This window comes from Phodopus roborovskii, unplaced genomic scaffold (assembly GCF_943737965.1).
Source record: "Phodopus roborovskii unplaced genomic scaffold, PHOROB, whole genome shotgun sequence".
NCBI lineage: Eukaryota > Metazoa > Chordata > Mammalia > Rodentia > Cricetidae > Phodopus > Phodopus roborovskii.
The window spans coordinates 18,767,913-18,794,513 of record NW_026126517.1 but is presented as its reverse complement, the minus strand read 5'-3'; positions in this window follow the sequence as shown (position 1 = coordinate 18,794,513).

Genomic DNA, 26,601 nt, shown 5'->3' with positions numbered 1-26,601 from the left:
CAGGAAGGTCTGGGGCTCTGCAGAGAAAGCATCCGTCATTCCCTGAAATCGTCCCGACACAAAAGGCTTGGCTTTCTCCAGTTAGGCAGCACGGCATGCCCTCTTACAAACCCCTGTCACACTCTGTGACCCCCTCAGTTGGTGTAGCTTTTGTTTCCTTTGCTCATTTCAAAAATGACTCAGCTGGCACCGCACGCACGGAAGCCCAGCCACATTTCCATTTTCAAAGCAGCCCCTCCCTTGAAAGTCTCCATTGAGCTTTTAACAGGCAGGTGCCACGCTGTAAGGTTATAAGAAAGCTTTGTTTGATGCAAATTGTCTGTACCTGTAGCAAGAAATAAAATATGACAACAACGGCATTTCCAAAAATAGGTTCTGCTAGGAAAGTAATTTGGTTTCCTTGTTGGTTTTTTTTTTTTTTTTTTTTTTTTCATGGACTTCGGTCATCTTAGCCCTTTTCCCAAGCTGCCCACCCCCTTCAAATCTATAGCCCCAGTTGGAGCTTGGAGAAATCAATTCACAACTGAAGGGAAAAGGTATCTAGAGACACAGATTTCCTTCAGACAGCAACAATTGGCAGCATAAATCACAGGAAGCCGTGGGAAGGGGCGTAGCAGTGGGCTTTGCATTCATCTAGGAATAACGACCCCTGATTAATTTTAGCTTAGTTGCTTATTGCTGGAGGTGCTTTCAGATTCCCTGAGAAGATTTCAGAATATTGTTTTGTTTACTGTTTTTCTGGTTTGGGTTTTTTGTTGGTGGTGGTGGTGGCATTGTTGTTTTTAAACCAAGGGAACTGGCTTGTTCTCTATATTCTGATGCATTAGCATCCTCAAGCGTTTCCTCATACATAGCCATCTATCTGGTCTACCTTCAGTTTTCACTTATTCACACCAACTCTTCTTTACCTTGCTCTGTGGCTTATGAATGATCTTGAATTTCTATGTTTCTATTATGTCAAGTTGTTTATGTTTCATCTTTGAGAGGCAGACAATAGATGTGATATAGGGCATTACTCATGAGTAATGTGAGAATTGCCCTATCTCCTGACCTCTCTTAGCATAAGAATTGATGCTAAAATTCTGAACAAAAAGAAAAGTTCTTCTGAGAAATAGACTACTCTGGAGAGCTTTTCTTAAAAACAATATAATCTGGGGATGGGACTTCTAATAAAATAAATAAAGCAAAATTAAAATATTTCAGAAAAAGAATACACTGACTGTAACTAAGATCACTAATTCACCACCATCACAGTTGCTTCTGGGAATGGTAACACAAATCCAAAACAACAATAACTCACCAAATTTCAAAATTAACAAACAAGAGGTCTTTCCATGTATAGCCACGATACACTGGCCCTCCTCTGACTTCCTTTTATTCAATCCCAAGTGAGTGGCGGTGTGGCAGAGGTATAAAGGAAAAAGGAGCCAAGATCACAGTGACTATCAATCTCTCTCTAATTACTCCAGAAATGCCTCTAAGAGAAGTATACTACCCAGCGAAGTGCCTAGAAAGATGGAGCTCAGTGCTTCTTTTCTCAATTGCCATTCAGAATCAAGTCCACTAAATTCTGCAGACATAGGTAAAAACCCAAATGACTTCTTGTGCCCTTTTCCTGAGCCACTATCACTGTTTCCATAGCTAAAGCTTCATATCTTGTCTGCTCTACTGACATTTCTCTTTCATGCTCATCTTTGCCATCCTACATCTGTCTCTAAAACCCCAAAGGAATACTTCCAAAGACTTGCTGGACTTCTAGTGCCTCTCAGGAAACGAAAATGCAACATGGCTCAATTCAATACTGATGTTGCTTCTTCCCTCACAGTGTCCAGCCCTACTTGGCCATCAACAGGATTAGAAAACTAGTAACCTGAAAATTACCCTAGTTCCTCCATCTAAATTACCTTCCATCCCCAACAGCCCTCTCAAATGTGCCTCACCAATCCACTTGTTTTATCGTATGTGTGCATTTCAGTCTTCAGCACAGCCTCTATTACTCTTATCTACATAGGAGCAACATATAAGTCCCCCACTTCAATGTTTTAATTCTTTAGTATTCCAATAAACTATTTAATACTTATGCATGTAAACAAATGGTTTCTCTTAAAAAGAGAGAACCATGTCACTTTTGCTGTTTAAAATCATGTGTCTCTATCACTTTCAAAATAGATGCCCACCTCTTTAGAAAAGCATACAGACCCCTTCAGTCTACTCCTGACCACTTCTTGAGCTCAACTGCTGTCAACGTATTGGACTTTATCTAGGTTCCAACTGTTTAGAGATATTCACTGTTCCTGAACATATCATCTTCGCCCACAATTCCTTGCCTTCTGTGCATTAGTTCTTCTATTTCCAATAACCTTCTTTCCTCTGACCTTTTTTTATTGTGTTCATTTTGTTTTAAGACAAGGTTTCACTATGAATCCCAGGCTAGCCTTAAACTGTACTCTGCCTCTCTCTGTCTCCCAAATGCTAGAATATCAGGTATGAACCACCAATTCTCTGATGCTCTGTCTAGGTAATACCAACTTCTCAAACAAAATAGCTCACATGTGACTTTCCCAAACTCACCTGGCTCTTAGGTGCTTTTTTTCCCTGTGCACCCCAAACACCCTTAATTGTTTTCATTATTTAGTTGAAAATTATCAAGTTCCTGGAACAATGCTTATTTCTCTTATACCTCTGACTTACCCCTTGCCTATAAGACACTGAGACAAACACTCTACTCCTCTTACTACTTATAACATTGCTGCCTACCACAAGGTATAGTCCAGAGCAAGAGATTACAGTAACAGGCAACAACAACAACAAAAAAAAGTATTAGGCACCAACAGAGTTAAAGCCAGTGGTTCCCCTTTTCCCCAAGAGAAACTTTCCTTTTAGTCTCCCCCACATAAGACACTAAAATGAGCACTTCTCTTCAAGACTGGACTTTCTAGATCAGAAATGTGTGGTACCTGGAGCTAGACAGCTCAAAAGTCAACATCAGTTCAGCATTATTATATGGCAGGCTCCTCATCATAGATGCTATACACATAGTCTGCTAATATGTTAATTTCATAGGTAAAGAATTGAACTCAGACCCAGGTGAGATACTGTCTTCTTTCCTTTCTGTGGATTAAGGAGAGTTAAGATATGGTTTATAACAAACCTTTGAAATCACAGAGACCTACTCTTTGGTCTCTACACTGATAGAAAAGAATGATGCTCTGTGGTTGAGTGAAAACTGAAAAATGCAGATTTTGCAAGATCAAGGTCTATCTCACACACCCGAACTAAGGCTCAACTGAGCACCCTTGTCTATAATTAGAGGTCTAGAAACTCAAGAGTACTCAGCCTCATCTCATTTGGCAATAAGGCAAAAGCAATGTTCAGAAAGCTGCATAAATAATTTGCAGAACACATAAGCTTCTTGGATCAATAGCACATTACTCTGACTTGTCAGAAAAGAGTATGGAATTCAGAGGCTCTTTGGCTGATGAATCTGAGCATTCAATTCAAAGAACACTTGAACATTTCAAAGCTGCTATGGGTTGTAGCGCTGCAGACTGATAGGATATGTGGAAGAGGTAGTACCAGAAGAGTCACAAGTTCAAAGTTGACCTCTAGAGAGACTGGGGATATAACAAAGAGGCAAAAATACATTCTAGGTCTGGAGTTCAATTCTCAGCACCACCAAGGTGGAGGTGGGGATGTTTCTGGTATCTCTCCTCACAAATGTTTTCAATCATGACATCTGTCTTTATTAAGTAAAGCAAAAGGAAATTTAATCAGAAAACTGAGCTTCATAAGAATCAAGAGGAAGTTAAAGGGTTGTAAAAGTAAAAGGGTGGAAGGGATTGCTGTATTCAGGACATGGTCCAGCCATTACATGCATAAGCTCACACAGCTGTAATTGCTACCACAAGATCTGTAAAAGATCAAGCCTGTCAAAATTCCAACAAGCAATGTTCCAGGAACTTGATAATTTTTCAACTAAATAATGAAAACAAGTATGGGTGTTTGGGGCAAAGCTTATAGGGACCCACCCCTAACTGAGGAACAATTGGCAGTTGAGAACTATAGAGGGAGAGAAAAATAACTCTTCTTTGAGAAAGTAGTTGTGACTATAAAAAGTTGACAGAGCTCCAGTGGATGCTCCCCGCCATGTATGTATGGACAGCACCAATTGGACCTAAAGGAAGAGGAGGAGGGGGGCAAGAACAAGGAGGAAGAGGAAGAGAAGGAAAAGAAAAGTTAGAAAAGCAATGTATTCAGGGAGATTCAGAGCAAGCCAGAGGAGTTAAATATGATTATATAGTCATTGCATACACGTATAAAATTCTCAAAGAAAATTTTTTAAAGTAATGACAGCAGCCCACAGACTGGAAAAAGATCTTCATCATCCCTCATCTGACAGAGGGCTAATCTCCAAAATATACAAAGAATTCAAGAAATGAGTCACCAAAACATCAAATAACCCTATTAAAAAGGGGGTGCAGAACTGAATAGAGAATTCTCAATAGAGGAATCCAAAATGGCTGAAAGACAAAAAAAGTGCTCAACAACATCCTTAGCCATCAGGGAAATGCACATCAAAACAACTCTGAGATACCATCTTACTTCTGTCAGAATGGCTAAAATCAGAAACACCAATGACAGCTTAAGCTGGAAGGATGTAGAGAAAGGGGAACACTCCTCCACTGCCATTTTGGAGATCACTATGGTGGTTCCTCAGGAAAATGGGAATCAGTCTACCACAGGACCCGGCAATTCCACTCTTAGGCATATACACAAATAATCCACATCCATGCAACAAAGACATCTGTTCAACTATGTTCATAGCAGCATTATTTCTAATAGCAAGAACCTGGAAGCAACCTAGATGCCCCTCAACTGAAGAATGGATAAAGAAGATGTGGTACATCTACTCAGCAGGAAAAAAAAAAAAACCCAATGGAATCTTGAAATTTGCAGGCAAATGGATGGAACTTGAAGAAACCATCCTGAGTGAGGTAACCCAGTCACAAAAAGAGGAGCATGGTATGTATTCACCAATATATGGGTCTTAGACATAAAGCAAAGGATCCCCAGCCTACAATTCACACCACCAAAAAAAAAAAAAAAAACCTAGGATATAAGGAGGAACCTAAAAGATTCATACAAGGTCCTTCACAGAAGGGGAAAGGGACAAGATCTCCTGAGCATATTGGGGGGGGGGGCAGTGAGTGGAGAGGGGATTCGAAGAAAGAGAAGGGAAAGAGAGGAAAAAATGTGGGACCAGGAAGATTGTGTCAGGGGACGAATAGACAAGAGCCAAAAAAAAGAGATACCATAATACAGGGAGCCATTATAGGTTTGAAGAGAAAACTGACTCTAGAGAAATGTTCATCCTACAAGAATGACCCCAACTAACAATCTGAGCAACAGTGGAGAGGCTACCTTAATTGCATTTCCCCAATAATGAGATTGATAACTAACTTATATGCCATCCTAGAACCTTCATGTAGTAGCTGTTGGAAACAGAAGCAGACATCCACAGCTAAACACTGATCCTAATTCCTGAAATCCAGTTGCAGAGAATGAGGAGTGATAAGAAAAGGGGTCAAGACCAGGCTACAGAAACCAATAGAGACAGCTGACCTGAACAAGGGGGAGCTCATGGACCCCTAGACTGATAGCTGGGAAACCAGCATTGGACCAACTCAGACCCCTTGAACAAGGGTCTCAGTTAGAAGGCTTGGGCAGTCTAAGGGATCTCTGACAGTGGAACCAGGATGCATCCCTGGTGCACAAATGGCCATCCCTGGTGCACATTCCCCATGGAGGGATGCTCCCTTAGCCTAGAGGCAGGAGGGAGGGCCTAGTCCCTACTCCAAATGACAGATTTAGATGACCCCTCCTGGAAGGTAACACCTTACATGTGGAGTGGGGGTGGGTGGGAGGGGAGGGGAGGGGAGATAGGAGGGTTGGAGGGAGGGAAAGGGAACTGGGATCAATATGTAAACTATGAAAAAAATGAGAAAAAATAAAGTAATAGTATAGGCTATAGTAGAAAAAGTAAAATAAAAAATAATGTTAATAAAAGTTTTTGAAGTAAACAGATATGAGCAGAAACCCTGACTTTCTTACCTACTAATGTTTTAGTGACTAAGAAAGTTAAGTTTCTGAGTTTTTGTTTTTCCACTTTAAATAAATAACATTTCAAGCAAAGTAAAATGGACAAAGTGACACCTCATTATTGAGGGATAAAATATGTGTTCCTGTGTCCAGCAAGCATTAGATCCACTTCTATTCATTAGGAGCTGTTGGTGTACTTAAGCCAATTTGCCAAACCACAATATGATTTTTGCTTCTATTTTTACATAGTAATAAGAGTTGTCTAATGTGGCTAGACATAAAGATGTAAACACATTAAGATACAAAATAAGTTTCTCCCTTTTCATATTAGGTGTCAAGTCTTCCTTTGGGCAGTCTGTAGTGACAAGAATAGCCTGATAAATTAGTTGTGTATTTAATGAGACTGAGACTGAGTTTTTCTATGTTTTGTCTTTTTTTTTTTTTTTTTTTTGGTAAGTGTAAGAACATGACCAATAGTGGAAAAAATTAGCATAAGTTTTGACCCCTGTTGATGTCAGATATGACTGATGAATAAGAGTCTAGGCTCTGCATGAACAGGATGACAAGAGGACACAAAGGATGGTCAGTGCTCACAGGGCTCTGGGGAAAAAGAAGCCTGAGCTGCTACTCATGGGAGCAGAAACTGGTGTAGTGCCTACAGAAATCAGTATGGAGATTCCTCAAAAAATTAGAAATCCAACTACCATATATCTCCTTATACCACTCTTATACATACACCCAAAAGACTCAGCATCCTACCAGAGACATTTGCAAGTTCATGTTTATTTCTGCATTAGCCATAAGAGCAAAATACTGGAGCCAACCTCTCTGCCAATCAAAAGAATGGAGAACAGAAACATGACACAATATATACAATGGAATTTTACTTAGGTGTCAAGAAAAAAAGGAATTATGAAATTTTCAGCAAAGTGGATGCAACTAAGGGAGAGAATGTGAAGCAAGGGAAGCATGCCTCCTCTGCTGATGGGAGTTCAAACTTGTACAATTTGGAAGTCAATGTGGCAGTTCCTCAGAAAACTGGGAATCAGCCTACCACAAGATCCAGCTATGCTATTCTTGGACATATACCCAAAAGATGCTTAATCATACCACAAGAACACTTGCTCAACTATGTTCATAGCAGCTTAATTTATAATAGCTAGAACCCAGAAACAACCTGGATGCCCCTCTACCAAGGAATAGATAAAGAAAATGTTGTACATTTACACAATAGAGTATTTATTTATCAGCTGTTAAAAGCAAGATCATCAGGAAATTTGAAGGCAAATGGATGTAACTAGAAAAGAAAAATTATCCTGAGGGCGGTAACCCAGACCAATAATGCAAACATGGTATGTACTCATAAGTGGACATTAGTTAATAAAAATAAAAGATAACTATGCTACAACCCACAGATCCAGAGAGACTAGGTAACAAGAAGAATTCATGGGAGCGAGGAAAGGGGACACTCAGATCTCCCTGGGAAGGGGAAATATGGGAGATTTTGTGAGTGGACTGAGGGCAGGTGGGGATGGGAACATGAGCTATCAGGTTGGGAGCATGGCGGGGGGAGCTGAGGGAGACTGCTGGGAAATCAGTGTCAGGCAGAAGTCAGAGCAACATGGCATCAGATTTCATGCCAGCAAAGCAAGCTGTAGATATTGGGCAAGTCACTTCTCTCTAGATGTGGAATATTCAGATCTGTAGAATGGACAACCCATTTTTGAAGATACATGCCACAAATTAAATAGACTGATGCTTACAAACCCATTAGTACAGCCATGATAGTTGGCAAGTGTTCAGTAAATGCCACCTACTGCCACCACATTCTTTAAAGCCACTATTAAATGGGAAACAAACATTACCTAGGAGGAAGCATGAACTTAACTCCAGGAAGAGTGCTGGTTTTGTCATTTATTCTGATGATTTACAGACTACACAGCTCTCTGTGATGCTTTGGGTGAGAAGAATCTCAATGGGTTCATTTGCTCACATACCCTGTGCTTTGTGTGGAATATCATGGTAGAGGAAGGGTGTGGTAGAGTACATAGAGGACCAGAACATAGAATATGGCTAAAACCAGGGGCCAGGACATGCCTCCAATGACTCGTGAATGTCCTCTGGGTAGGCTCCACATCCTAAATGTTCCATAACCTCCTAAAACAAAGCCATCAGCTGAGGAACAAACATTCCAAACAAGAGCCTGTAAGGGACATTTTTATTTTAAATCTTAACAGAAATCCCTAGATAGAATGCTGCTTCCTTCCTGCTTCCTCTCTATAAAGATTTATCTTCTGCTCTATTCCCAACCATAAGCAAGACATACACGCACATACAAGCATGCGTGCGAGTGCACTCACGCACACACACACACACACACACACACACACACACACTTACACAAAACACCACTACATTACTAAATGTGGCTATGCATCCAGTTATGCACAGATTGAAGGGGGATAGCTTTGAGCAGATAGCACTGTATTCCCTGGGCTTCAGTAGCAAACCTGCCTTTTACTGAGACAACTATTTACCATCACCAGGACTCAGTGTCTTTCTCGGTATGGCAGATAGTGGAGCATCCATCTCATTGCCTTGTAAAAACTGAGTGGGATAATATATGCAAAATGCTTGGAGCACGGCCAGACACAGGACTGGCTATAAATATTACTCTGTAATATTATTGTCAGAGCACAGTGGTTAAGAGCAGGGTGTTGGACATTTCTAAATCTCTGGCTGCTTGAGGATGGAGTAACATGCAAACATTTTAGCACACAGTAATCAATAAGTTGATTAGCTATTATAATCATTATAATTCAATACTCTCTACACTAACTAAACTAGTCAGTATTTATTTAATAAAAAAATGATCTGGCCTGTCAGGAACCCCTGTGGCTCTTTGTTTCCTCCTGTATACGGCTACAAAGAACTGTGGGGCTTGCTGGGGCAGGATGAGAACTCACACTGCCTCTCATCTTGTCTGGTGCTATTTTCCCTTTTCCTCTGCTGTGGACTCTTGGAAACAGCCCTGCCCTGGGACCAAGAACTCTTTCTCCATACCCTTGAATCCTTTGTGTCCCTGGACACATGACAAACCTTTGGGTATTCCCACTCCTTAGCCCTGGTTCCACTCTGCACACACCACATACTCCAACCCTACGGATGAGGTCTCAACTCTCACAACATCCCTTTGAAGCCACACTGAAGCATCTGTGTGCAAACACTGGTGGTGGATAATTTGTGTCTGCACTTAAAACCACTCAGGGTTCAACCCTGAGTGCAGCATTTGGTACCCTGGTGGTGTCGGCCAGCAGGGTCCTCTCAGCAACATTCCACTCCATGTCTAAAATTGTAAGGCAAACAGGGACAGAAAACTGAAAGTAAATGGAGTCTGGGTTCTTGTGACAAATTTGGACAGAACATTTCCCTCAGCTGTTGAGCAGAACCATTGAAGGTCAGACGCGGTCACTGAGTCCTTAGTCCAGCTGAGCCCCACAGGTTCAGGCCTTTGAGCGAGTGCTTCCCTCCCTCTGGCCCGTTTCTCTCAGTACCATAGACACTCCTGTGCCTGGCCTAGGGTCTGCACCCTGAAGACAGGCTTCACATTAAGTATTTGTTTCCTCTGTTTCGCCCACCCCTGCCCTTCACTTCCCTCTCCAAGTACATTCTCTTCATTCTTTCTGTCATTTGCCTCCTCTCCCCTTTTCTCCCTCCAATCTTTCCTGCCAACTTGCCTTCGTCACTATGTTTTTCCTGAATGGACTCCCACTAAGACCATTTCCTCACATGTCTAAAATCTTACCAAATACCAACATTGCATGTTTAAAACAGTTCTTTGATCTTCTCACTTGATTTTCATACCATGGAGTTAAACAGAACAGAGAAGAACCTGAAGGACCATGTCTTAGAAATAAAATAAAAAGGAGACCCATATCCAGAAGAGCCAAGCCACCAATTTAGTTATCTGTTCCTGCATTTATTCCTGCCTAGTTCTGTGCTGCATAGGTCACTGAGGGTTGTGATGGGGCGTGGGGTGGGTTCACTATGAGGTCCTCTGCTCTATCCCCTGTGTGGCAGATGCTCCTACATCACCAACCCTGGGAAATTGGTTCAATAGAAACGCTCATAATAAACCTCATAGCAGTGAGAATCTAAAAGGATGCACTTGCCTCTCGGCCCTAATCCCTGGACAGGATCAGCCATGGGCAATTCCAAGTGCTCTCAAGTGTCCCTCTTCCGTCCAGAAACAATGTCTTCCCCCTGGTTTTCCTTTTTTTACTATGTGCAGCTTCCACCATTTACTTGTATGCAAGTCTATCTTGAGCAGCTTCACTATTAGCTCCTGAGGACCTCAGGCTTAGCACTCAGTATGTTAGAGTACCTTGCAGTTTGTCCCCATGAGAAAAATCTCTACTTGCTACACAGTATTTTCTCTTGGGCCCTACAGGAACCTGTACAATGAGAATTTAGTGTAGTGACTGAATCACCTCCACTTCAGTAACAAGTGAGTAGAGCTTGATGTTTGGCTCTTACTGATTTGGACACCGGTACTCTCTGGCTGTCTCTGGATGCTTCAGATGCCTTGAGAGACAGCTTCCAGTTAAGATGGGAGAAGTGTGTGAATGTTTAAATACTCCCTGTAGCATTGTTTCCAAAGCAAACTAGCTTTCTCTAAAAGAACAACTTCGTGGAGAAGGTGTTCAAATGTGCCCCAAAGGGCTGGGTCCTCAGATGAGGCACGGCTAAGAGGAGATTAGATGATGAAGACACTAAGTCCATCAGTAGTGGATATATTGGTGAACTTATATTGAACAGGCCATTTAGAGATGGAACCTGATTAGAGAGATCAGGCTGAGGAAGAAATGCCTTTGTAACATATATCTTGTCCCTATTCCCTTCCTATCTGTCTGCCATTGATGGAGGATAGCCATGAAGAGAGCAGCTATCTCCTGCCCTTCCTCCTCCTCCTCCACTTCCTCCTTCTCCTCTTCTGCATATCCCTCACAGCCATCATGTTCTCCTCTTCAGGTTTAAAGTAACAAAACCATGGACTAGGGTTTGAGACCATTAAATCCTTCTGGTTCAAGTCATTTTCTTATGTATTTTGCCCAGGGATTGAAAAAAAAAATGATTAACACAGAGGGACTGATTCATCCCCACACTGAGACAAAAGTGCATGAAGACCCAAAAGATTCAGAGAAACTCCCAGAAAATAGAGTAGAGAGGCTATTGCTCAATACAGCCACCTCTTGCCTACCTCTGATTTTTGAATCATTCATTTGCTACTCAGGGCCAACTAGAGAAAATATTAATATTTGTATTTGCTAGCACAGTATATTTATTCTATTTTGTTATTAATTTTGATACTCACTTGTTACACACTTGCTTTATAAACAATCCCTTGTAGAGGGTCTACAGGTACTAAGACCCTTGCCCAAAACATCAGGCATCCTCTGCCTTCCCCAGCTTCAGGACATGTAGGAGGTTGAAGACTCAATAGAAGTGGGGACCCTACCAAGTCATCTTTCACGAGGGCTGACAATGCCCATGCAGAGGTATGACTTTTAAGTGATGCTATTGTTCTGGGGTCACTCCATTGGTTCACTGTGTTAGCCTTGGTTAGAACCATTTCTTTGATCTGTTGTTGTTCTTTCTATCTGTAATGAATAAAGAATCCCTAAGGAAAGTCATACGCTATTCAAAGCACTCATACCTTTGGCTGGCTGAAATGCTAAAATCCTTAGATTCAAGAAAAACAAGATCATAGGACATTTCCAGAACTGGAAAAAAATCTTTAAGAAATGATCCAGGCCAGGACATAGCATTTTGCAAGAATAGTGTTCAAGAAATGGGTATCAATCGAACTGCAGTTAGGGACAGAACTCAGTAGTATATTGTGTGCTTAGCAATTGTGAGAGTCCCGGGGTTCAGTCCTTAGTACCATAAAGAGAAAGAAAAGAAACTATCCTGGTCTAAGGGCAGCAGAGCAGTCCCAGCCCACTCCAGAGTGTCAGTGAGAAAGCCTTGGTGTCTTTCTCTAGACAACTACAGCTTCCAATAGCTCACAAAAGATATTCAACTCTACTTAAATGGCCTTTATCACAAAATTAGACCTATGACGATTAATTCTCTTTTCTTGATCTCAATTCAGAACTGTGAAAATAATTACCAAACAGAGAACCTCTGGGACAGAAATAATGTTAGTCCTAGGTCAATTTTCAATTCTCCAGGGAAACACTAGAGGTGGTTTTTAGGGGCCAAGGATTGCTTTTTGAGAAAGGGTTTTGTGTACTCCAAGCCAGCCTTAAACTCACTATCCTCCTGCCTCCACTCCTATGCTGTGATTCCAAACTTTAAGCCACCTCACTGGGCTGAAGTGACCTCACTTTAGAGAGGCATGGGCCATGTCAGTGACCATGGAGCTCAGGACAATTACATAAGGGGTGTGGAAAACTGGCTGCATGATGGGAACAATCTCCTGAATCTAAGATAATATAAAGCATAGCATCTCCATGGTGATATTAAACTCCTCTGAGTGAAATCTCATTCATTTGAGTCACACTGATTCAGAATCTAAGATAATCCAAACCAGAAGGTGTAACTTACTTCTGTACTGCCAGGAATGGGGATGGGGGGAGGTTTGCACTTTAGGAGCAGTGGCTTCCATACAGATAAATGTCATGTTATCATTTCTGAACATTCACAGAGAAATCACACAAAACTCCTAAATGGCAAGTTACTTGCTGATTCTGCATCCAGCACTAAGGAGAGCAAAGGACTGAGCAGAGTGGGTTCTGGGGTGGCTTGGACCTGTCACCAGCGGTAACAGCTCAGGAAAACTACTTGTTCCCCAGACACCATGTTTCTCTATCAAAAGGACATTTTACTCCTGTGTTATCAAAGCTTGAGAACCCTTTTTGAAATCTTCTGCTTTGGGAGCCTCATGAACATTTTGCATAAATAACTGAAGTGAATGCTAAGGAGATTGTTCAGTTGGTGAAACACTTGTCATGGAAGCAAAAGGAATTGAGTTCACATCCCTGGAATCCATGAAAACGCTAGGCATGAAGGTGTGCTTCTGTAGTTCAAGTGCTATTGAGATAGAGACAGATTGGTCCCTGGAGCTCACTGACCAACCAACCTAGCCAAAATGATGAGCTTCAGGCTCAGTGAGAGACTCTGTCTCAAAAGAAACAATAGAGAATGATTGAGAAGATGCCTGATGTCAACACACACACACACACAAAAACACACAAAGTAAATATCAATCTCAAAAAAAAAATTTTTTTCTGTGACACCTATCTCTTCCAGGCTATAATATGAAACATATTGACCAAGGAATGTTGACTTCAAACACTGCTCTGAGCTAGCAAGCCAGGAGACATTTGCCGACAATGAGGAGCCTCCTTCCTGTTTCCTCTGTCAATCTTGGCAAACCCCAACTTGTCCGATTCCTATTTGTCTGTCTCTGCTATGATGTAACCAGCTATAGTCTGTAGTAAGAAGCTTGTTAGTGGTTAAGCTTCCCTCTGAATCATTCAAGTGAAAATCTCTTATAACCCTACATAATATTTGCTGAAGTTTTCCATTAGTTACTTTTATTGCTATTGGGACTGAAATATCTGACAAAAGTGACTTAAAGAGGGAAGAAGTGTTTATTATGTCTTTGAGTTCCAGGGGTAGTCTATCCTGAGGGGAAGGTGTGAATGAGCATGAGGCAGCTACTTCCACCCTGTCTCTGCTCAGGAGAGAGAGGCATTCAGGTACACAGTTCCCTTTCTCTTCCTCAGTCCAAGATCCAGCCCGAGGGATATCACAATGCACATTCAGAGTTAGTCTGGCCTCTTGAGAGACTCTTTCTGAAAACACACTCACAGACAGAGATGTTTCTACATTGTCTCTAAACCCAATCAAGCAGATTGTGAATTAGTTGGCAGAAAACTAGAGCACATTCCATGTGTGTATATAAGTTTCTGCTAACATTCTCATTCAACGATGATTGCTATAATGCTGGTCCTGTCTCTCAGAGAGACAAGCCTCTGTGTCCGATGAAGGAGAAAGTCGAAAAAGAAACCATGAGGTTTAAGTCACAGAAATGCTTCTGGGAACCTAATTATTCTTTTAAATTTTTTGTTAAGTGAAGAGTTTCAGCCAATGCTTGATGTCTAAGTGTCCTCATTTTCTCTGCCTACAAAATCATAAGACTATCCCTGATACATGGTGAAAATGTCAGGACCTGAATGAAAGGTGAGTAGTGCCTTGCATGGAGAGACTACTTACAAATAATAATGCAGAAATTGAGACGTACAAGAAATATAAAAATACTCATCTTTAGCTATGGATAGACTAGAAAGATCTTCAGTTATGATTTTTATTTTAAAGGAAATGATGTTTTCTGAAAGTTTTCATTTATATAAATATATCCAGGGACTGGAGAGACAGTTCAGCTGGTGAAGGTGCTGGTGGCTAAGCTTGGTGACCTGACTCTGATCCTCTAGGACCTACGTGTCAAGAGGGGTGAACCAGCTCCATGTGTATGACATGGTGAGCACAAGTCCATTCACATATATGCACACACAAACACATACATGAATAATAATGTTAAATCTATAAGGTATTACCAATAAGAAAACTAGTTTCTTTTCTTCTTTTCTTTATTTTTCTTTATTTATTTATGAGACAAGGTCTTTCTATCTCTGGTTAACTTGGAACTTGCTCTGTAGACCAGGCTGGCCTTGAACTCAAAGAGATCTACCCATCTCTGCCTCTAGAGTACTGTGATTAAAGGTATGAGACATTACACCTAACAAGGTCATATTTAGCTAAATAAATTTCTCAAGACTAGCCTGAGCTACATAAGACCCTGTCTCTAAGGAGGAAGGGAGAGATGGACAGAGGGAAAGAGGGAGGGAGGGAGGGAGGGAGGCAAGCAAGCAGGCAGACAAACAAGCTAGTGCCCATTTTTGACATTTGACTTGTAGAGACACCTACTAAATTCACCCCTACCACTTCACACCACACCACAGTGAAGCCTACACTCTTGGGGAAAGAAGCAATCAGCATGCCCTCACTTTCTTGGGTGCTTTCTGGAGCTTCTTTGCTTGAATTGTAATCACGAAGGTAAAGCAAGACAAAACCACAGAACAAGGTCTGAGCTCACCAAGAAAGAAACATGGATGATTAGACCAAGGTTACGGGAAAAGATTTGAGACCACTACAAACAAAGTCTGCCCTGTACCCCATGGACATCCTGTAGCCAGGACTGCCAACTCAGCAACAAGAGCCAGGGTCCTACGGAAAGACTGATTAGTGCAGGCATGAGGGCTGACAGAACAACTTACATCTTGGCAGCAAAGAACAATAAAGCAAAGTCCTCCAGTTCCATGCTATGCCCAGACCATTTAATCACCCTTTAATTATTTATATCCTGCTTTATTCCAGAAACGATAAGACAGACTAGATGTATGAAGGAAAAAAAGAAAGAAGAAAATCAGGGATGATATCCTAAGATTAGGACAAAAATGGAGCAAATGTAGAAATGCACAATACACACTGTGAAGAACTCCATGCACATGAGAGTGTGAGGTAGCATATCATTTCGGCCTGAGATTTACTGAATACCTCGGCCTGAGACTTGCTGAACACCTCATCATTCAACATTATGCACAGCAGCTAGAAGATGAAATGTCTATAGTTTTTATTTAAAAGCTACTCTAATCAAATGCTGCCCCTACTCCCCACAATCTTGCCCAGCTGTGACAGAAAGCAAAGGAAGTTTGAGCTCCATTCTACAGGAGACAAGATGGAGTGGGCAGAGTGCAGGCTGTTCTCTGTACTCGCTGATCTAATGATTAATGACACCATGGCTGGACGGTACATGGAGGAAGCTGACCCACAGCAGGAAATTCAGGAATGCTGCCTAGTACTGTGAAGATGTAGACAAGAGAGGATGGATGTAGAAATGGATGTGGAGGAAATAGAAAGGAAGAAAACTTCTCTAAGACAACTCTGGTAGTCATGACACCATTATGGGAACTCATCCTGTCGTCTAAACTTGTCTCTAAAATTGAGAAAATTCTACTTCACAGGCTTAATGTGAAGACCAGTTGTGACAATAGGTGAGAAAGCATTTTATAAATTAGAAGCCTTTTATGGAAAAAAAAAAGCATAATCACTGGGTATTGCTCTGATAGAATACAAGACTATGTACAACTCTGTCTCATGGGGAATTATCTGGTTGAGTACAGCAGTACAGCAGCAACAACAATTCCTAATCTTCCCCAGATTCTCTGGAAACATTTGTTGTATGTTTTTGGTCAACTCTTTTCACTATTCACCAATGAGCACCTACCCCTTTATCCTCCAGCATCCAGACCTTCTCTTCACACATCTTCCCTGTTCTTCCTGACCCACCATCTACAGATGGTTCCTTACCATTGTTTGACTTGTGATTTGCGTTTTTGTTTTGTTTTGTTTTGTTTTGTTTTTCTTTCATGATGCTACCCAAGTACAAACACATTCACAAGAAACAAAGACCTTTGAACTTTGCTCTTTTCCAAGGCTAGGAATTAGAGGTATAATTCCTCCCGATCTTAGACAAAGAAAACAAACTAGCAACTCCAAGTGGATGCTGAAGGTGAGCAGCCCATTCTGCACCATATTGTATGGTTGGCTCCTACCAGCTTCAATAAGCTACTTACACTCAATGCATTTTGCAACTTGTGATACTTTTAACAACTAGAGCTACTCAGGCTCTAACTCCATTGTAAGTTTCAAAGCCTTGGCTTTCAAATAATGATGATGATGATGACATTGTCAGTTAACATTTCCTTTTCCTGTCTAGGTCATGTCACTTAGCTGTAAGCTCCTCAGAAGTGAGGACGATAGCTGTGACACACAGCTGCTACAAGCAAGTATAAGGAACTCGGTAAATGTTCAATGGATCATGAAGGACTAAACATGGATTCAAGTTGTGGAGGATCACCTGCATGGATCTCTTTCCCCTGAGACTGTCGTGGTACTTAACTGGTTGCCATTCTTTCTTGAACTGAGCATGTGGCATCCACAACCTCAACTGGAGTTAATGTGTGCTAGAAACTGTGTTTAAAGCTATGCTATTTCAAGTTTCAAAGACGGATTCTAGAAAGCTTATCAACATTTAAAAAGGAATGTTCGGATCTGAAATTTTTCATCTCAGAACATTGATGAGGGTTCAATAAATCAGCTCAGCAAACATTTATCTTGAACCAAGTCCTTTTCTCTAAGCTTTTTACAACTTTGCACAGTTCAAAGGAAATTAAATCCTTCTATTACTCCTTCATTTGTTCATAAATCATTAATACGTTGGTTACAACGAACCTCTTAAGATGAAAAAAAATCCCCTCATTGAAGTTCTTAAAAGCAGAATTCCCTCTCAAACACGGAGGCCATCTTTCACAGAAGAGAAGCCTAAGCACACTAAGATAGTGTTGCCTCCCAGTCTGTCCTGTTTGAAGTCTTTGATTGAATAAAATTCCCTATAACATATCTGTGTTTTCTGAGTGTACATAAGATTGCAGTGGTCATTCAAAGTCACTTAGCAAGTGAGATATCAAAATCTCCAGACATTTGCTGTCAAATAATGAAACAGCAATAGAAGGATAGAAAAATAAAAAGACTCAGTCTGCCTAGTTAGGCTAACATGTAACATATGACCTTTCTCCCAAACCTTAGAAGTAAGTTTTGCATTACATGTGGTGGCAGCAGCACTGAATAGAGAGTCTTTAAAACAAGATTGTTTAAAGACAATGGCTGTTATCATTTAGGACTTAGCCAACTGGATGTCGGCCAACCTTGTATTTGGATATTCCCATGAAGATAAAATATGACAGTTAATTGGCTTATGTCAGAAGAGTAAAATACCTTAAACAAAATGTAGCCCATGCCAGTCAAATGCTACAAGCTGAATATTTTCTCAGGAAATCGTATGGGTAATACCTAGAGCAGGGAGATAGAATGTCTAAAATAACACTTAGTGATGTGTTTTCCTGTAAGGAGTTTGTCTTCCTTTCCCCATGAGCTATGAAGAGAAAAACTCCTCTGAAATGAATTATCTTCAGGCATTTCAAAGCTACCGCAGGTGATAAACTGATTGAATACAGTTCTACACTAATTCCCAAGCAGAAGTTACCCTGAATCACATAGTAAGAATGCTCAGATGCCTCGAATTCGTGGCTCTCAACTGTTGGAAGCAACATTTGTCCTGTGTCAAATAACAGTGGACATAAGCAAGCCAGGTCTGGAATTCAGCTCAACTTACTCTCAAAGTTCCACACACTACCCCAGAATGAAATGAATCTCTTCTGCATGTTTCCCATGAATTAGGACCCCAGAAACTGAAACACTGTTTTGAAGTTGTATTGAATATTGAATATTAAGGAGCAATTATGACATATTTCTGTATTTATTCAAAAAATGTAATGAAGTAAGGCCCTAATGAGCAGGGGAGTGGAATCTAGTGAAGTTTCTAGAAGCAAAGAGACTATTAATTAAAAGTTTGGTAATCAAACTAAAAGAGAAAGAATCAAGGTAGTGATAAAGGAAAAGCCAGGTCATAGTAAAGAGATCGCTGTATTTCCTGAAAAAGGCAAAACTATACATCACAGGTGTGGACAGTAGTATCTATGGACAGTAACTGGGAAGTATTGAGTAGCTTAGGCTCCTAACATAAAATGTTATAGATGTGCAGTAGAATGGGCCCTGAAAGGAAGTTTCATATATCACTAGTATTGGCAAAGGAGATTTCCCTACTGGAAACAGTCTGGTTAGAACATGCCTGTTGGACCCTGACATAGATGGGCAGAGACCTGCGATCAAGTCTGATTACTGTGGTTCTGCAACGAATTAGGTGGAAGAGGTCCTATCCCCACCTGCAATTTCAGCCTTCCTACTGTCCTCATTGAGCCTTGAGCCATTGTTTTCATTTTTTTCTGAACAGGTCACTGTCTAAATATCATGGACATCAAAGCCAAACACCAAGTTCAAGAACAATAGACTAGACTATAAGACTCATCTCCAATGCCAAACCAGCATTTGGAGATGAGCTAAGAGCTCAACGGGAAAGCAAAGTCATGAGGATATGATTGAAATGAGGCTTATGGCTGGGTTCAGAACACAGGCAAGGGAGATACACCAGGGATGGTGAGACATGATAGGCCTGCTATGAAGAAACAAAAGAAGGGAAATTTTATTTATAATCATTCTGATCTACAATTTCAAAGTACCTTTGAAACCAATAGTGTTGGTTGTTTTTACTCTTACTCTTTGCTCTTCAGGGACCTGCCACCCAGCTCCCAAATGAGTACACACATAGTCTTACTCTTTCTATGCCCAGTCTTAACTTGGCTTGTTTCTAGCCAGCCTTTCTTAACTTAAATTAGCCTGTCTATTTGCATCTGGGCCTTTATCTTTATCCTATACACCTTTCTTTAGTTCTTCCTCTGAGGCTTGCTGTGTAACTGGGTGACTGGCCGCTGGAGTCCTCCTCCTTCTCTAGCTCTTCAATCTCTCCCAGATTTTCTCCTCCTATTTAATCTATCTGCCTGCCAACCCCACCTACCCTTGCTATTGGCCATTCAGCTCATTAGACCATCAGGTGTTTTAGACAGGCAAAGAAACACAGCTTTGCAGAGTTAAACAAATGCAACATAAAAGAATGCAATGCATCTTTGCATCATTAAACAAATGATTCAAAAGTAAATAAATTTAACATATAACAGTACTTCCTGTTTTGGATAGGTGTCTGCCATCCAAATTCAACTAACAGTCTTATTATTTCTGAAACAAGGCCATATATTTAATTTTCTGTCCCTCCAATGGTCCCAGTTACTTTCAGCAAGAATTCCAAATCCACTCAGGAGGATGTACTAGGCTTTCTTTCCCTCTCTAGGGGAATTAGTGGCCTTGGGAAGTCAGCAACTCTGTACCAAGTTACTTTCCTCTCTGAATTCCTTCTTGCCTCATCTTTTAAATGACCTTCCAGTCCATGCCTCCTTGAACAAACTGCCAATCTATAAATCTCATCTATACACTATAATAACCATAGGGTCCCCCAAATGGGAAAAACTCTGTTGAGAAAATACAAAGCTCTTTCAACACAATGTATAGATGTAGTAAAAACTAGCAACTGTCTTGTGCAAGGCAAAAACCATGGGACACAGCTGGAAAAGAAGCAATGAACGATTTACATGCACATCTGATACACATGGGTAAGGGAGAGTAATGAAAAGTAAAAGGAGAAGGATGCGTAGATTTGCCCTGCAGTGAAATATTGAGATATTCTACTTCAGCTTGCATTCTCACTGAGGTAGATTGGAATTTAATCCCACAAATGCATGTTTAAATCATATCACCTTTCACCCCCAAAATGGAAATCTACATTATCCTGGAGTGTGTGATTACATTTGAGAAAAGTCTACAGCATCAGCTAGATTGAGTTTGAGGAAACCAAGAAAAAGAGGGAAAATTATTTCTCACAACCTTCCCCAATGCTCTAGATACATTTGTTCCATCCCTTCTGTCAGACCCTTTCACTGCCACTCTTCACCATCCATCCACCCTGTAGGAGCGAGCCCTTCTCTTTTCACATCTTCCCAAGACACTAGTGTCTATCCATAGATGGTTACTGACTTACAGGTGTTTGACATGGTTTTGGTTTGGTTTGGTTTGGGGGTTAGATTTTTTTGTTTGCTTGTTTGTTTGTTTGTTTGTTTGTTTCCTGATGCTTTGGGGATCTGAAACATTCTTCTGGTCTTCTTGGGTGTGCATGCATACACACACACACACACACACACACACACACACACACACGAACAAAAATAACTCTTTTTTAAAAAAGATAGTTGTAAGGAACAATGTAAGTTTTCATTATCTCCACCATACCTTAAAATGTTCTCTTAACCTACATCAGAATTTGGAAATCAACAGATCAATAGGAACAATTTCTCACTCCCATACAGGATGGAAGATTCCCCAGGCCACCCCAATTCAGTGCCATGAACACTACCATACAGATGGGTTAGACTTGCTGTTTGAACTCTAGACTTCTCTGCATCTGCATCACCTGGCTGGCCTCTTGTTTGGAGCAAAGCACAAAGTACCAAATCTGCCTCGAGTAGCATTTTGGTAGAGGTACTTCTGCTGGTGGTGAATTGCTGAGCCCCAGTTTCTAAGAAAGCTCCAAGTACCTTGGAAAGAGGGCAGGTTTCTAAAGAAATCCTCATGTAGGGAATGCGCCTCCTTCTTATTGGCCCATCTATCACTATCAATCTCCAGTAACACAGCAGAGATGGTTCAATACATAGAAACATTGTAAAGGTATTACATATGTCAGAGACATCGCATCTTATATTTCTATCAAAAACTCCCAGCCATGCCAACAGAAAGCTCTCATTCTCAAATAGGATGCCTTGTATCAAGTTAGTGATGGACTGAACTGAAGAACACTCTAAGGAAGAAGAGTTGCAAAAGAGAATGAGAATGTGCCAAAATAAAAAAAGGAAAGAATGAGGGAGTGAGGGAAAGCGGGAAGGAAGTAAATAGGGAAGGGAGGAAGGAAAGGAGGGAGTGTGAGAGAGAAATGGAAGGAGGGAGGGAGGGAAGAAAGGAGGGAGGGAGGGAGGGAAGAGAGGAGGGAGGGAGGGAGGGAGGCAGGGAGGGAGGAAGAGAAATTCACAAGCAATTCTGGAAGACAGGGTTGACTTTTTTTGATTCTACACTGACTTTTAAGGCCTAAAACTTGCAAACTTCAACTTTCAACACATGCCTCTTTTCCCAACTTTGTTTTCTAAACTAGACAGCAAGGGTGACAGGTCTGTAAAGTAGACAGAGATCAATCCTAGCAGCATGGCTATGTCTGTGACCATCTATAGGAAGGACTCTGAGCCTCTTAAGCTTTCCTTTCCATGTCTTTTGCAGACTTCACTGGGCTCACATTTTAATGACATACATGTCAGCCTTAAAGGAATTATTGTGTGTTTCAAGGAAACCCTTGGGCCTCATGTTATTTTTTTTTTTCTGTCACCTTGAGAAAGTCATAGAGTAGCATCTTAAAAGCAACTTGTTGCATGTATGGAATGAGAAGAACCAAGTTGTGGAGTCACAGGAGATGAAGCACCTCCTCACTCACAGCAATAATTCTCTGGAAAACATTAGTGTGTATAGCTTGGAGCCTTGGAGAGCTTTCAGTGTGCCTTTGACAACCACATAGCCAGAAAAGAGACACCTCAAAACTACTTGAGTAATCCCTCCTCTTCCCATTTTCCTGAAACTGATCATGCCACTACTTGACTGCCTTCAGTTGTTGCAAATCCCCATGTGACTGGTCAGTTTTTATCTTGCTTGGTCCAATGCTGATGCTGGCTCGCGATGCTCACTCCTTCACAAACACAGTCCTCCAACAGATAAGTAGGTACAGTGCATGATAGAGAGTAGTCACAACATTATTTTTTAAGATATGTGTTCACAATAGTTGGTACTCAAAAAATAAAGTGGCCAGAGTGTGCCAGAGTGTTGTGGTGAAGATGTGTAGCCATACTGCGTTCAATTTTTACAAGTGGACTTTTTATTTTGATAGTATAATTGCTATTAAATTCAGCAACTGTTACATTGACTTTGTAGCAGTTTTTCCCAGTGAGTTTTACCACTTCAAATATTTAATGTATCTTCACCCTCCATCTTTATCCTCACCCATGCCTGGCTCACTGATGACCAATTAGACATAGCACAGAGCTGGCCTTGCAATAACTGGGCTTTGTCATGTAACGTCATAAGCTGAGCACACAACGTTCATTCCTCTGCTCGGGTCTCATTTATTTATTTGGTTTTTATCTTTTGTTTGAGACAAGGTCTCACTCTATAGCTCAGGCTGGCCTGGAGCCTACCATGCCGCCCTTTCTGGCATCAATCCTCCAGCTTCAGCCTCCCAAGTACTGGACTTCCAGGTATGAACCACTACAGCTGGCTCAGTTCCAAGGTTCTATACAACTGTTACAGACTATATGCACTTCTTGAGCCTTCCTGTGCTTCCTGACAAAGCTTCCCAACTCCCCCTCCTCCACTGTATGAATACCAAGGAGTTTAATGTTTGCATCCCAGTGTCTTTCTATCATCAGCGCTGAGATATGATTTTTGTGTTGGATAATCAATACACAATTTGGCCATGCCGGCACTGTCCTCCCAGTACAAGGGCTCCCATCTATCAAGCTCGTGTGTGTATTCAGTAAACCAATTTTCCATTATTATCATCTCACTTTCTAAAGAAACCAGGGTTCTGATTATTAACACTGCCAATGAATTTAGTCCAAATAAATGTCTGTAAGGTTGTTTTATCCTTCCTGCCCTAATAATAGAGATTGCAGCTAAATTATGCCATTTCAAAAATTCTTCAGATTTTCCATCATTCTTTATTCTGAAAAATAAGCAAATGGTCTTAGGGCACTGATCTTTCTGGATTTTAGAGATCTTGGCAGATTATCCCCCAGTCCACTCGGCTCTGCTGAGCCTATTTGTTCTTTCATACAATTCAGATAGGAGGCCTCTTCTTTGTGTACTAATAACTATATTCCCTTTTATCTGTAAGATCTGTAAGAGGGGGCTGCAAAATTCCCCGGTGTCTCAAATCAGTACCAACAATGCCATTCACGTTACAAACTATCTATGCCGATTTTACTGATGGAAAAAACAAAAACCTGACCTCAAGCAGGCAGTGACTTAATGAGCTAAGTTAGCCAGTAAGTTCAGAAGGAAGAATTCCACCCTGGTCCTTCCACTGCAAACTCACCATCCACCTGCTCTAGTCCACCTTTAGCATTAGGAACAGGCTGCCTCCAGCACTCACATGTTCCTAAGAGCATGGCTTCCCCTTTCACTCCTGGTAAATTCCTGATCATCAGAATTCCTTCCAAATTAGGTGGAAAAGATATGATGAAGACTTGAGGAGAAATTGTTAGAGTTGTTATTGCTTGTTTGTTTGTTGTTTCTTCCATGTATTTTCTTGAGAATCCTACTTCTTGGGAGACACTACCCGCTTTTCAAGAGTTCTCTGGGCTTGGCATGTTTATGGAGGCCCAACACATCAAAGAATGGAATACCAGACAGCATGTCACTAAGGGAGAGCATCTTAGACACTAAGGACAGAACCTAAATTCTTCTATAAAAATCCCAGCACCACCACTCATCTGATACACCAACCTCACGACCTCCACCCAAATACAGTGCATGAACCTGTGTTCTGAACAGCTCTGTGAAGGTGTCACTCTATGAGTTCAATCTCAAGGTCTCTGGTCACACAGCAGAAACTTTTCAGACTCCACAACAATCAGGACTTAGATTTTCTCAAACTAGTTCAGGGTACCTCAAATCATTCTATCTGTTCCTGAACCTATCATCTGCCCAGTGTGGCCTAGAAGAGCCTCACACTCTTTGTTCACATCTTCTACAGACTGCTTCAAAAGGTACTGGGAAGGCCAGAGAGACAGACATTTTACCCCACCTTCTTTTCCTGCACGACTCAAACTGTCTTCTTCGCTGGGCTCTCAAAGCATCTGTTGGACACTTCTATTAGCATGAAGGATTTCATTCACATTCACCTCTGCCTGACCTCTGAGTCCTGGGAACATGCCTCATCTCTCATGCTTTTTGCTCTCCTTGTGGTACATTGGCTATGGACAGTGGCATTCCCCATTCCTGAGGCTTGATGGAGCAGGCTGACATCACCCTTGTTGACAATGGTACTATACAAGGTACACTGAACAACCACCTACCATCTGCCCTCTCAGAGCTTCACCAAGTTTCCAGTCTCAAGGCTGTTACACAATAAAAACTTCCCAGACTTGCACTAGGACATGGGCCATTCCAGAGTGAAAGAAACCTCAGAGTCCTGATAACCAAATGTACTATGTGCATTGTTTGCTCCTGATTCTAGGACTCTCTAACTAGAAAGGCTAACTGGGAGTCAGTGGGGAAATCTGTCAATCAGAAAGACCAGATAAAGAGCACTGATAGGTGTAATAACACCTGATGGCAGACGAAAACATGCTTTAAAGTTTTTAATCAAACATTTAGGGTTCAAAATTATATGATTTTAGGCTCTTGCCCTAAAATGCTTCAATAAACAACCAAATTAATATATCACAATAGTACTACTAATAAAGTCTAAATGAAGGACATGTGAGACATCTGTATACTGTTCTCTTTATTTTTATACCTGCATGAACTTGTTCTTGGGGATTTGACAGGAATGTGAAACTATCTGTGCAACATGACAGCATTCCAACCTTGCTTACAGAGCACTACCTTCATCTATAAACCAATATCCATGTACACTGTCCATTTCACATATCCTCTCTAGAAGACTTGCTTCTCTGGATATTCCTTTTGCAAGTAGAGAGTTTAGATACATAGAAAACAGAAGGCATTTTTAGTGAATACTATAGTAACTATCTCATATGACCCTATAACAATAGTGTCTCCTGAGGAATCATCTGTGCTGGGGTGTTCAAATGACTGCTTTTTGTCCAGTTAGACATTCAGAAAACTCCAAAGGAGGAAGAAGGAAAGGGCAAGAAAGAAAGAGAGGGGAGACATTGGAAGAGGGAAAAAAAAAAAAAAAAAAAAAAAAAAAAAAAAAAAAAAGAAAGAAAGAAAGAAAGAAAAGGAAAAGAAAAGAAAGAAAAAAGAAAATGTCAACTACACTAAAAGAATTTTGTGAACTTTCTTCATCAAATTTAACAAACATCTTGGATATTAACCACAAACCAGGCACTGTTCTATGCTCCATCCAACTCTGAGCTCAAACTCAGATTTTCTCAGCTCTGAAAATCTTCAGTACAATGCCATGCCAACCTGAAAACATGGATGGCTTCTAGAAAGTGTCCCTCAAACATCCCAAGTCCATGTGAAAATGAGAGACAAGGAGAGAAATCAAACTTGCTCCAACAAGGAAAAACAGTAAAACATATGGGTTGATGTGGAGCTGAGTACAGCAAAATCAAAGTCCTGAGATAGAGTTACCAAAGATATGGCCACAGAATCTGCCACAAATAATGCAAAAGCATTACCTTCAAAGCACAGAGCTTTTCAACCCCAAAAAGCTTTCTTTATGGCAGAAAACCACACAGTTCTGTTTTAGTCCTACATGCTGGAAAATTATCTTCCTCTAAACTCTTATTCCTTTTCTCACTGCACACTCCAAGGAAGGACTCCTTTCCCTGCCTATTTTCTACTGCTGTGATAAAATATGACAAGTACTTTGGCAGGCAAAGGTCTTATTTGGTTTATTGGCCTGCCTGGGTCACAGTCCATCATGAAAGGAAATCGGGGCAGGAATTCAAGACAGGAAAACAGAAAATGAAGCCGAAGCCATGAAGAAATGTTTCTTACTCACTTACTCTCCTGTTTTGCTCAGTTTGCTTTCTTAAATAACCCAAGGCCATTTGCCCAGTGGTGGCTGTGCCCACAATG